The 13,526-nt window shown below is 41.7% G+C and overlaps 1 protein-coding gene across 2 annotated transcripts in view; it reads left to right on the top strand.

The window, feature by feature from the left end:
* Setbp1 (SET binding protein 1) overlaps positions 1-13,526 on the top strand; it is a 334,426-nt gene that overhangs the window by 287,479 nt on the left and 33,421 nt on the right. The window lies entirely within an intron of this gene.

The following is a 13,526-nucleotide window of genomic DNA, read 5'->3' as shown; positions in this document are numbered from 1 at the left end:
TCCAGAGTCTCTCACCTTCTGGCATTGTCCAGTTCTGGGTCTCCGTGTTAATACCAGGTACTGCAGAAAGAAGTTTCTCTGATGACGGCTGTGGGATGCACTCCCTGATCTGTGGGTATAGCAGTGTGTTATTAATAGCCGTTTTACTGCTGTTTCTTCGGCAAACTAATAGTAGCTTTTGGTTTGGTTTGGTTTTGGTTTTATTTCTAGGACCTATAACCTATCTTGTATCAGGTTCTTGGCCACTTTAGCAGGGTCAGGTGGGTTCCTTCTCATGAAGTAGAGCATAAACCCGATGAAAAAGTGCTTGGTTACTCACATAACTTCTGTGCCACTATTGCACACTCACAGGCAGGTCACTAGTGTAGGTTATGGGGTTTGTAACTGGGTAAAATTATGATTTCCATACTTGTGGCTTATTTTTAATTTATTTTTTTTAAAAAGAAGGTTCTTCAACTTCTTAGGATTTATTTTTCCCTAGAGAAAATGAAGAAACAAGCCACTAGCAGAGAAGAATCCCCTTCCTCCACCTTTCCCTAAGGGACATAAGTAAGAACTACCTCCTGTTTTCTCTGGCTCTGTCGGGTATCCAGACACTACCATACCAACATATATTTCTGATATCCTAGGGAGAGAAAGCTCTTATCTACAAAGTTCTGAAAGAAGTGAGCTATCTTAATAAGCACAAAAGTGTTTTTTTATTTTTGTTTTTGTTTTTTAACAAAACCATGACCTTAGTATGGAATTAGGTGTATGTCTTCTGACCAAGAACCCTAACTTATACCTGAATGTCTTCACCATTAAGCTTAGAAAGGAACTTCTAAAGCAAGAAGTGTCAAGAGGACAGAAAAGGGAGAGAGCAGACATGAACTGTAGAAAGCAGGAAAAATAGATTAGCCTCTTCATCAAAGATTTAATTTCTAACTTTGATTTGCAAAGGTTTACATCTGATGATTACTTCCTCAGACCCACAGAGAGCAGCTTTTGTCCCTTTCACCCAGCTTGTGCAGTAAACGACAAGCCTTTACAGCCCCATGCCCAGGTGTATCTCTACAGCAGCGCTCCCTAACTACTCATTACGCACAGGTGAAGCCCCAGCTCTTGCCACCCTCCCAAGCTTGAGACAGGCCACCCCATCTATGCTATGTCACCTTCCCGCCCGCTCAGAGAACCTGCGTGCTAGCCACAGGGATTCTTGCTTTCCCTAAACACGCCTTCAGTGTTCACGTTATAGATTTATATATTTTGTTCCTTCTTCCCAGAATTTCTCCCACGCCCCCTCTGCCAATGCTTCCAACTTGTTTAAGATCCAAGACGTAATGTCTCAGTGATATCCTTCCTGCTCTAATGGTGAAGACACTCCTTCTCTGTGAAGCCTTATCTCTTATACATAAACTTGTGGTACTTATTACGCCGACTTCTCTACATTTTTCTCTGGCACTTCAGAATAGGAAGTTGTGTGTGGATCTTCATATTTAGGTTTGGGATACAGGTAAAATGTTCGTTGCATTACTGAGTAAATGGAATCAATGAGAAGACTCACTAGCTTATACAGTTGTGTTATGGACCTTAGTAATATAAGCACAGAGCTCAGCCTTCTAACCATGTTGAAATGGTACTCTTCCATAAAAATTATCACACTTTTTGCACTGTAGCCTTTACTATGGTGTCTACATTAATACAAATTCTTATTTTTTGTTTTGTTTTGCTCTTTCTGAGACAGGGTTTCTCTGTGTAGCCTGGATGTCCTGGAACTTGCATTATATATGTTTGTACCGAACCTAAACAATAAATAATTCCATTATTTAACTAGCACATTAGAATATACTAGCTAAATTTGCCACAGTAAATCTCTAGCTTGGTCCCAGGGGCAAGGATGTGGTGGTCTTTCCCACTCAGGGTAGATTGTTATTTTTATTTAAATTTCTTATTTCGGAATCTTATTTCTTCAAGTAGGTAGGCAGCTTCCCTAAGAGTGGACTGTGCCTTACGTGATGAGGACCCCCCCAGAGGACCTGGAATTGCTATGTTCCCAGCAGGCGAGAAGACTCTTCTTGCTGAATAACACATGAGCAAAACTGCTTCCCGTCGCCTAGCAATTTATTGAAAATGTAGCACCAAGTTAAATATTTGGGAGTTAACAAAACTTTGCTTCCTGGGGCCTCTACTTTCAGGTAGGACAGCTGAGAGGAGGCCATCCTTGGCCAACAACTCTTCCTCCAGGTGTGAATATTCCCACAGCTGCTTTGGTAGTAGCCCCCATCCTAATTGCCTTTGGCTTTTGCCCCCTCTGCTGAAGCCTGAACCCAGGGACTCAGGCATGCTGGATGGTTCCTTTGCCGTACCCCAGGTTCCCTGGGCCTGTCCCCAGCTGGGCTGTTGTAAACATGTTTTCTCCCACAGCCCCTGAGTAAGCATTTCACAGGCATTATCAACTTAATCCCTATCGCAACCTTCCAAGGTAGATAGTTTATTAAACTTTTTTTTTCCCTTAGGGAGCAAGGATAGTGAAGCTTTCAAAGGTTAAATGACTTAAACAAGGTCAACCACCTAGTTAAATGATAGCGAGTGGAATTTTAGCCAAGGTCCTTCTAGCTGTAGGATCACCATCTTATCCCCAGCTTAAGTGGCCTTTCCTTTGAAGAGTTTTATTCCCAATTATGGGCTAACACATTTGGCTTGGGCTTCCTGAGTGAAGCATTTATATCTCCATATCTTTGCCTTTCCCTTTCTCCATCCACCCCCTCCTCTCCCTGGGGTAAAGATTGTAAATGTCACAGATGCTTTTTGATTGTGACCCCTATGACCTTGAATAGTTTGAGACTGCTTCTGTGGACTTGTTGGCTCCTTTCTCGGGTGCCAAGTTGTCTTCGGAGCTCCCTCTCCCTGGTCTTCCAAGTGGAGCCCAGAGTTCCGAAGTCCTTGGTACCTGTCCTCTATCCTGACAGGGCCCTGGGTAACTGAACTGACTCCTGTCCCTCTTTAAATGTGAAGTGTAATAATCACTTCGCCTAGTGCCAAACCTCAATCATAACAGTTTTGCCTGTTTCCTTAATTGTAACCACGGGTTCCTCATCCACAGTGTCTATGTCTGGAAATTCCCCTACTCTTTTCTGCATGACTTAAAGGCCTCCCTAAATATGTCAACTATTGACATATTGGCTTTTATCGTAAACCGTATTAGCGGCCATGCTGCAGTGTGAAGCTGTATTGTCAGTTAGCTCTGTGCACCACCAAATAGTTTGAATCAGTACAGGCATCCCTCTCATCAGACTTACTTTAGACCACTTTGGGGGCTAGACATCACTAGAATTACCTGAGAAGGCGGTTGAGAAAAATGCACTGCCTTCCTTTCTTGAACAGGGCCTTGCAGGATCGACCAAGTCCAAAGCAGTGTGGAGATGCATTTAATATCATTAGTTTCTGGAGGACCAACTATCTCCAATCCATCAGAGTTGAGCTATATTAGTGAGACCCAACTATTTCCACATCTCATTTGCATAATCGATGAGATGCGAACTGAACCTGACGCACGAGGAGCCACCCGGAGGCACTAAAGTTTATCACAATATGTAAGAATTCTTTTAGATCATTGCATTAAATTCCCACTAACAAGATAACAAATTAATTGCCTTTATTACTGTACTAGCCCAAAGTCTATTGAGTACAGAGTATCAACCTAGAAAAGCAGCTGGGGTCCCGAGGATGCTAGGCAGCAGGGGTGAACACAGGGAGATAGTGAGCATTTCCTTGATTTTTTTTCTCCTGCCCCTTTAAGAAATTCCAGGCACCTCTGTAATCTGATGGTGGACTTTGGCTTTATTAGTGAGGTAAGCAAGGGTGAGTAAATCAACTGTATCAGACAGGCCTCGGGACATCTAGAAATTGATCATTCTGCCGAAATAAGCACTCTGTGTTTATTAGCTGGGAGTTCATCACTATCGCTTCTCCTCATCCAATTCCTAAGAGATTTCAAAGCCATCATCATGGTATTAGCTCGTCTCACTGAACTACGAGCGATAAAGATTAGGAGATCTATCTAATGATGGGTCTGAGTTTCTGTGATTCTGGGTTTTTTCTTCTCTTGCAAAGAGAGCCTCCCTAGCACACAGGCTTTGTACATGTGTGCACACCTGCACACAATCACAGTGCATTTGTATCCAGTAAGATGAATTAAAGTAGACGATTTTAAGAAGTTCATTAAAGATCATAAAACAGCAAATTCTTCTTTGCTATCTCCATAGAGAGGTGACCACTTAACAGAGGGAATCTACGTTGCATTGATTTCTCCAGCCAGAGACAGTGGGCAATATTGCACTGAGAATAATTAGATTCTATCATCACATTTATAATTAAAACTTCCATCAATGATTAGGCATCTAGATATGGCCAGGAGGATGACCGCATACAAAACTGATCTCTCCCAAACCAGCACACGTGTGTTTATCTATTTATACATATATTTATATACGTGCATCCCTAAGCTCCTGATATCAAGGGTTTTCTCTGTGTGCCTTCTAAATAAGCAGTAATCAAAATGCAAATAAGGTGACCCAGTTAGCATCACATGCAGATCTGTGCTTCCACACAGATGTGCTGCTGTGCGACTGTGTGCTCTCGAAAAGACGGCACAAAGATGCTTCCACTAACTGATGCTGATTTCACAGCCCTGCACATTCTGGAGAATCCAGGAAAGAGTCTTCCAGAAACAATGGTCCTCTAGTTTATATCCAATCTACCGCTGTTTGTGTGGTCTGTTTCTAAGCTGCCCTGGGAACGTAGACTCACAAGCATGCACCAGGGGGGCCAGGAAAACTTGTTCTGTGAAGTTTAAAAGAATTCATTGCCACCATGCTGGACTGGGATGATGCGAGGCTATTTTGTTACAATCAGAGGACAAATGTGTTTGGTTTGCTAGTGTGTAGCACTGGGTAAAACAAATTGCTTTCTCTCAGTGGGGTAGGGCCCAGCTGATTTCCATCCAAAAGAAGCTACTTTGCCTTACTTTGCTGAGGCCCCTATGTATTCCTCCCAGCCTATGTTTAGCTTTATACAAATTTCAGTAGGAAATTTGTAACTGACCTGCTCTCCAAGGATAGAAAGAGTATACTAGAAGCATTGTACTATTAAATTGGTTTTAATTACATGTGTGGATTTGTTCCTCCCTTGTTATTACCTTTTGTAAATCCCCTTATTATATTTTCCATAGAACAGGCCACCCTATTGTCTGCATTTTTTAAAACATGGATGAAATTACATCAGCATTACATTGGTTTTATCTGCCCTTTGTCCTTTTGTGGGGTGGGGGTGTGTGCATGTGCACTAATTTAGACAAGGATTCATACCAGAAACTAAGTTTCTATGAATCTTGATCAGGATGCAAAATTTGTTCTCTGTGTATATGTTATTCTTTTAAAAAGACCTGGCGTCTGAGATTAGGATGGTTCCAAAGTCTTGAGACAAGGTCTCTTCCTTGCAGTTTTGGTAGTAGACAGGTCTTCTGGATGATGTCACTGGGCATTCACAGTGGTAAACCTTTCCACTGCAAGGTCAAGAGAGACCAATTCTGAATCATTGTAATGCATTAAAGTGAAAGACACTGTAATGTAAGTCTGTCTACAGTTACAACAGATGCCGATGGTTTCCCTACCAGCCCATTTATGCCCTTCTAAAGCAAGACAGGTAAGAATAAATCATACTGTTTCGACGTTTCTCTGACGTTTGAGAGCTTAGAACCAGAGCAATGGACTAGAGTATATTCTGGCCAGAAGAAATGTAACAGGAGAGCAGGGGCCCTTTGTTTGTCCCAGCCGCCTGGCTAGCTTACACCCGAAATAATCACACAGAAACTGTATTCATTAAATTACTGCTTGGCTCATTAGCTCTAGCCTCTTATTGGCTAACTCTCACATCTTGATTTAACCCACTTCTAATAATCTGTATATCACCACGAGGTCGTGACTTACAGAGAAAGATTCAGCATGTGTGACCTGGCATCTCCATGGCAGCTCTCTGACTCCACTTCTCCCAGAATTCAGTTCTGTCTTCTCCACCTACCTAAGTTCTGCCCTATGAAGGCAAGCAGTTTCTTTATTAATTAACCAATGAAAGCAGGACCTCCTACACCAAAGAAAAGAGCAGAAGCTTTGGTGACATTATCCAACTTCAGCAAGCGCGGGGAAGAGCTGCCGGCACATAATTCCTGCCTCTTATGCCTCATCTTATCAACATACTCACCTCTAACGTGGTTTATCGCCTATACATAATCACTGGGCAATTTATTTGTGTCAGTTTTATGCTGGAAATACATTTTTTAAAGCCTGTAATCAATGCGTCCTAAGGAATTGAAACTGCAGCGCACAAACATAACTTAAACACGAGGAGTAAGTTTTAAACGAGACAACCTGAGCACGAAAAGGGCGTGCTACGGGGAAATAAGAACGGTTGACATAATGCGTGCTTAGGACGGTGAGGCACTGTCATAAGGATTTCTTTTTGCACTCTTGTTAGTTTTCCCTCATTATTGCAGCAAACTTCTACAAACTTAGTGATTTAAATAAGGCAAATTTTTCACTCTACATTATTGCAAGTTCAGAGTGGGTGTCGCAGAGCTAAACTCGCGGGTAGATTATTTCCTGGAAGCAGTACTGGAGTGATTTCTTTGATTTCCCGCTTCTTTCTGTCAAGGCATCTGCATTCCTTAGCCTGTGAGCCTGGGACCTCCTTCCTTGTGTATTAAAAGCCACTGGCGAAGCTTCTACCCCAGTCCCATTATCACGTATATTCCTTTTTTTCTGTTCATCCCTATTCTATACCATATTGCTCTCTTGTGATTACGTTGCGGTCATTTGGATAACTACATACATTTCCCGTATTTGGGGCCAGCTGGTTAGAGAAGCTGGCTTCTTCCTTAATTCTCTCTTTTCATTGTTACAGAAAGCACACACAAGTTCTAGGAATTAGGATACAGATGATTGTGTAGGAAAGACAGGGAATGACTTCCCGTCTCCCAGTATAAAACCCGCGTAGTTCTCACGACGATCTCATCTCACTGACAAGGAAACTGAGGCACCCAGCTAACAAGACTCCCTGCAAGTCACACAGCAAGCAATAATTGCTATGAAGTACAACTCTGAAAAGTATATTTTCCCATCTACATTATACCAGACAATTAATTTTAGATATTGAGAATTTGTGTCTTAAATAGTGAGAGCAACTTTACAAAGATCTGAGTCTCAAAGGATAGGTATGTGGATTGTATTTATCCTATCTTCAACAAATCTTTTAAGTAGCTCATATCTGTCAAACAAAATTGTGAGGAGCCCAAACAAAGACATGATTTCCGACTGTTAGCATTTTGTAGGCACCTAGAAGAATTGACAGAGAAATAAAGAAAGAATTACAGACCAAGGCCTAGGTATAGAGAAGTTTGCACAGTGAGCGAGCAGACTGGAGAAGAAACGCTACGTCTACCTGACTGCGGATGTGCACCCAAGTTCTCTCCGCAGCCTGCATTTATTTTATACATAGCTTGTGCAAAAAATCTCTCTCAGTGACAAAAAGAATTATGGTTTTGCTTTTGTTCTTATCACTTTCTTATTCTATCTGGCTCTCTTCCCATTTTCAGTTACTGAATTCTACCTACATTTCGAGACCTTTGAGTATGTGTCTTTCTTCTCAAGTAAAAAGGCAGTCCCCATTCAAGGAAAGTTGAAGTCACAGAACCTAATGGTGTCTGGCGCACCCCAGCTTGTTAGGAGCTGAATATTATTAGTAAACAGAGTAGAAAACCCGCCTCTCAGAGACCACTAGGTTTTCTTTGCCTTCTGATTCAGGCTAAACCCACCTGACAACTATCTCGTCAGGCTTATCAGTTTTGTCTGGTTTGTTTGTTTTTATCTCATTCTCCTTGCCTAACCTACCTCTGTAAGACACAAATACCCCAACTGGCAATCTCTGGTAGTTACCTCTGAAGTAATTGCTTGCTTCACGTGATTGATTCTAGGCCTGCCAAACAATATTATGCTCAAATGTGACCTTGCCTAAAATGAAGTAAACTTATCTGACACAGTTGTCTGGTGTCCATGGATGCCTTGCCTGAAAGCCAGCGTATGTTCCTCTCTTCAAAACCTGCGGCCCCAAAGCTTATGTACTCTAGAGCTATGCCTTCTTCTAATTCCCAAAGGTCCGTCTTTCCAAACCTCAGGATCCATAAAGTTCTGTCCATCAGGATGGAACGCGTCCTTTCTAATGACGTCGTGCGAATAGTAGAAAGGCTGTTTTAGGACAGCCACTACCCACAAGCCCTTTATTCCTTGCCCTCATGAAAACTAATGGCTACCCTTTGCCCTACAGCAATCATTAGAGCACAACTCTTAGGAAATGGCAACTTCATTTTCATCAGTGCCATATTTCTAGCAAGACGGATATTTGCTAAGTACTTGTGAGTTAATGATTAACATGATACAGAAATAGATAAAGCTTTGGGGTCAGAGTGATGGCTCCACAGGTACAGGCATCTGCCGTGCACATCTCGTGTGTGGAGTTTGCTCACCACAACCCATGTAAAAATGGAAAGATAGAATCAACTCCATAAAGTTGTTCCCTGATGTCTTCATGTGTGTATGTACAGGCACACACATAGACAGACACACATACATGCACACACATAAACACACACCACATACATGCACATATACAATAACAATCAGAGAATATTTTTAAATAAATAAGATAAAACTTACTGAATTTAGCACACACTCACACATGCAAATGTTTTCCTAGAGCTTAGGGCTTTCTGTCACTGCCTTGTTCCCCTTTGCTGTCCATGAGTTAACTCCATTTCCAGACTACATAAGAGAGAAAAAGTAGAAATTTAATTGTCAGTTGGTAAATTGAAAAGTGAATGAGTGTTAAAGTTTTAACATTCAAAAGATGGAATATTGAGAAATTGAAAGAGCTACGAACTGAAACGTGGATTTTAGCATCACTTCTCATGCAGGGGCTGTGAGCATGGGTAAGTCGTCTGGTTCTCTCTGCCTCTGTTTCTTCACTTGTATATTGGAAGGCTCACCATGTACCTTTTACCATCCACAAATAGTATATTACGCGTCAAAAATTTTTGCAAAATTAAAAGCTGCTTAACGATTCAATGGATTTTAATTCCCCATTCATTTCAAACTCTGCATTCTGCAGAGTAAGTGGAGGGCTAGGAGGTGATGGAAAGGACCGGCCATCACAGTGGCCTTTCTTTGCCCCACCACCCTGCAGAGACATCAGCTGTAAGAAGCACCTGCAAATTTTAGAATTTGAAAATTAAGGAAGCGATTTCAGCAAGCCTACATGAGTCAAGTCCTGTCTTCCAGTCACAATGCTTTCTACAGTGGATATACCAAAATGAAATTGGAGTCATCAGTGATGAGCTGTCGGCTCCTTATCTCAAAGGAGTTAAGTGGAGGACCAACAGCGAGTTGATGTGTCCAGATTGTGCCATCTCTGCCACTGTGTAGTTTGAGGCCAGTTGTGACCTGTTTTTAGCCTCTGCTTTCTTGTCTACTAGAAAGTGGAGTGTACAGTAGACATCCCATGACGGGCATTTGCTTGTTTCCTGTAAAGAAACGAGAACTGAGTGATAACTAGCTTTATTAACCTTTGAATAACATACAAATTACTTAAGAGGGGTTGAGTTTTACTTGCCAAGGTCACAAAACTCATTAAATGGATCCCGAGAAGTTAGCCACCAAAGACCCTGCTTTCCACCATGACCTTTGTGACCTTGAGTAACCCGGAGGAGAGGTAATTGAGCAGCTACTTCTACTTCAGAAGGAAAAGAATCAAAATATTGAAGCTATTGACTCACCCGGAAGGCAGTAAACAGTGCTTCGGTCCCTGACCTTTCTGCATCCTGGGGCAGTCGATAACCTGGCCACTGGATTCCGTGCCTGCCAGTGATTTTGATTGGGAGTAGTTTAACCTTGAACTGAGCTCTGAGTAACCAAGGCAACAGGAAGTCAGCTTCTGCATCTCAGGAGAAGAATCCATAAATCAAGTCCCTAATGCAAACACGGTGTACAGGTAGAGGTTTGTAGGAATAAGTGATCTGAGAAATGACCCTTGAAAGCAAGTGACTGTCCCCTGATAGACTCTCCCATGGCTACAAAGAGTTTTGAAAAACTTATAGATCGAGGTCACCAGGTTTTTGTGAAATTCTTTCATTTAAGTAATATAAATTTTCTCTCAGTTCTGTCTTTTAATTTTGAGCAGACGTCAGATTAAGAAAGTTATTGCTGCCATTATTTCTTACTTTAAAATCACATCAGTCTCTAGAAATATAAATATCAGTGTGCTATGATGTTAAAGTCTCAAAGTACAGAAATAATCAGAACTCATCCACCAAGGATGTTCTCTGTACAGGCTGACTACTGAGTTTAAATGATAACCCTTCACAGAGGCAAACCACCCAGTCTTTTGTCATGTTCCCATGTAAACGAGGGTGCTTTCCATGACCCGATCTGTGGAAGACTCCAGTTGGTTTTTTTGTCTTTTGTTTGTTTGTTTGTTTGTTTGTTTTAAATGATCAATTTCCTGCCTCAAAAAAATCCTGTTCCTATGAACAGAGAGAGAAAAGACAGGCCCAGTCTGGAAGGAACCCACTAAATGTCCCACCATGGACCATCTGCTGTCACTAGATTGAAAGGAAACAAACTCTTACATTGGCCACCTGCACAATGTCTTTTCCCAAGGGGCAGCTCCCTTTCCCCCACCCCACGCTCTCCAGGCCTCTGCCCTCAGAAAGAGTGATATCCTTTGTTTAAAGCTCATCTGATCGTCTTGTCCATCTATGCTGCTTCTGAGTGTCCATCATCCCTTCAAAAGCCAAAAGTGACTGAGAAAAACATCAGGGCCAGTTTTCTTTTCCTTTCCTTAATGATGATTTCGAAAGTTGACAATTCCTCAATTGCCTAGGGTTTCCGCAGAAGCTCAACAGTGCTGATGGGGATGACAAAGTGTTTTCAGTGTCATTTTATTGCATTTAACAGAGTCTGTATCATAAACAGTTGAGTGGCAAAGTATACCCAGCAGGGGCATGATCAGACCAACTCTAATGAGATGATGTGGCCTGAGACTAATTTAGATGGTAAACATTTGCATGAAAATGGGTACAACTGAGATGACTGGGTATCAGTTCATTCCCGAGTGAGGGTTAAATATTCGTCTACTAATCCCGTTTATTGCCTCCATTCCCTGAACACGCCATAATTTAAATAGAAAGGTATCTGTGTAACCTGTATCCGCAAGTACAAAGATGGCTCGTCAGTCATTTTTTTTTTTTTCCAAAGCAGCAGTTGTTCAATGTAATGAACGCTGATAGCTTAGCGTTCCAAAGCGTGTTTGGGAGGGATCCTGGTGAGGCCCTGCAGCAAACAGAAATGGGGCATTTGTTTTGGTTTCTTCCCTGCCTGCCGTCTCTGTGAACAGACCTGTTAGCAGCCACAAGCTGAGGACCATTGAACATTCTACCCTAGTGTCTTGCTCATAGATAGTTCTAGAACTTTTTCTCCTCAAACTCTCTTTTCTCAATGGAAAAGGAAAGTTAATACATGTTGGTAGTTTAGAAAATATTAGTAGTTGCTAGAAGTAGTGTCTCATACAGATAATCCCAACACTTGGAAGGCTGAGATAGGAGGAGTGCCACCTGCGTTATAGGCCAGTTTGGGTTACACAGTGAGTTCCAGAATAGCCTAGACTACAGAGTGAAACCTTTTTTTCCCTTAACATAATCCTGTATCACATATGTATGATATATAATATGATACACATAGAACAGTAAAGTCAAGGCTAAGAAGTGAAGGGAAACTCTTTCTGATCCCCACTTTCTATACTTCACCAATCCCTGATCCTCCCTCCTTAGAGTAGCCCCTGCTAGTTACTAAGATGGATGTTCGCACAGGTGACTGTAACTACCCTAGGTCCTGTGTTTAGTCCATCTTAAGCACAGCTGCTTATTTTGCTAATAATGCATACTGCACACATTTTTGCGTATCTTGATGGATGTACCTTGTAATGTTGTTACCATAGAAATTGACGTTTGTCTCTTTCTGTCCTCAAAATACCCTGAAATGCAAGATCAGAAAATTGCAGAAATTTTATTCGTCATGGCTTCTTAAGCAAGAGTTTATGAGACAAGAAGGGAGAGTAGGAGGAGGGTAGCAGGGGCGAAAACAAAACGTTAGCAGGACCCACTCTGGAGATGCCTTCAACTGTGGGGACCAGTTGTGTAATAAGGCTTGTGTCTTCCTCACGAAGCATACTGTGGTGGGCATGAACTGCGGTCGCTGTTAGTACGGTCCAATGGACTAAGATGGTCTTAGCTTTAGCATTTTGCAACTGGTGATATCCAGCGCTACCTAAGAGCAGGGGGACTTTATTCAATTTTTCCTTAAGCTCCCCAAAAGGGCGCTCCTCTCATCTATAAAATTGAAAAAAATAGTAATAGCCATGGTCATACCTCACCGAGCTGTCATGAAGCCAAAGTGATTAAAGGTGATCTCATGGTAGTGATTAAGATAACCTTGCTCTAGGAAGGGACTATATCACTCAGGTTTGTTAGGATGGAAAAAAAAAAAAAAAACAGTGTCAAGAATGACTGACAAAACCCAATTTGTTGTTATTGGTCTTGAACTACAGATGGAGGAAGCCTGAATAGATAGCCATTTGACATGGATGAGGCACACTCAGCCCTCTAGGATTAGACGTGGTTTACAGCTATGAATGTTGATAGGTGCCCATAAATCCTTAACCATATCAGAAAAGAGAACTGAACCTATCCTTACAGCTTCAATTGCTTCTGAGGAAGTCATGGGTTATATTTACCTCCATATCTGTAATAATATGGATAGGCAGTTACACATTAGCAATAACAGTAGAAACGTGCAAAGCATGGAGGGTGTCCTGAAACTCATTCCAAGTGCTTAGCATCTCCACTCACCTGGATGCTCAACACGCCTCACAAAGTTCTCTCATTGTCCCACCTTTTAAGATAAGAAAGTTAATTGTAAAAACTCAAGTTTAAAACTAGAAACTTGATTATTAAGTAACATTAAATTACCTTAAGTAACTTGTTCTTGGTAATAGCCTAGAAATGCCTGAACTGGGAAACGGGGTCCAGATTAACAAACAAGGATCCAGGATAGCCCATAAAAGGCTATCAGGAGCTGTAGCATCCTAATCACTTGAACTATGATGCTTGTCGAGTCCTGACACTAAGAACCCTCCAAATCAGCTGTTCAGTTCAATCTTCTGTGGTCCTTCTCAGCCTCTAGCCACCACTATTCTATATTCACAATGGGAGACTATCATATTTTTAGTATAGGCATTGGAAATGCCGAGGTTTCATTCATTTTACTGTGTGAATGATATTCATAGTGTACCCCATCTTCCTTATCCATTCAGCCATCTGTAGACACCCAAGATAATTATCTATCTGGATCCCATTCCTCCCTATCAATTATTTTGCATGTTCTCCT

Source organism: Alexandromys fortis, unplaced genomic scaffold, assembly GCF_014885135.2.
Source record: "Alexandromys fortis isolate MF-2015 unplaced genomic scaffold, M_Fortis_MF-2015_v1.1 scaffold_71, whole genome shotgun sequence".
NCBI classification, from domain to species: domain Eukaryota; kingdom Metazoa; phylum Chordata; class Mammalia; order Rodentia; family Cricetidae; genus Alexandromys; species Alexandromys fortis.
The sequence above is the reverse complement of the archived record's forward strand: the minus strand, read 5'-3'. Positions and strand labels throughout refer to the sequence as shown.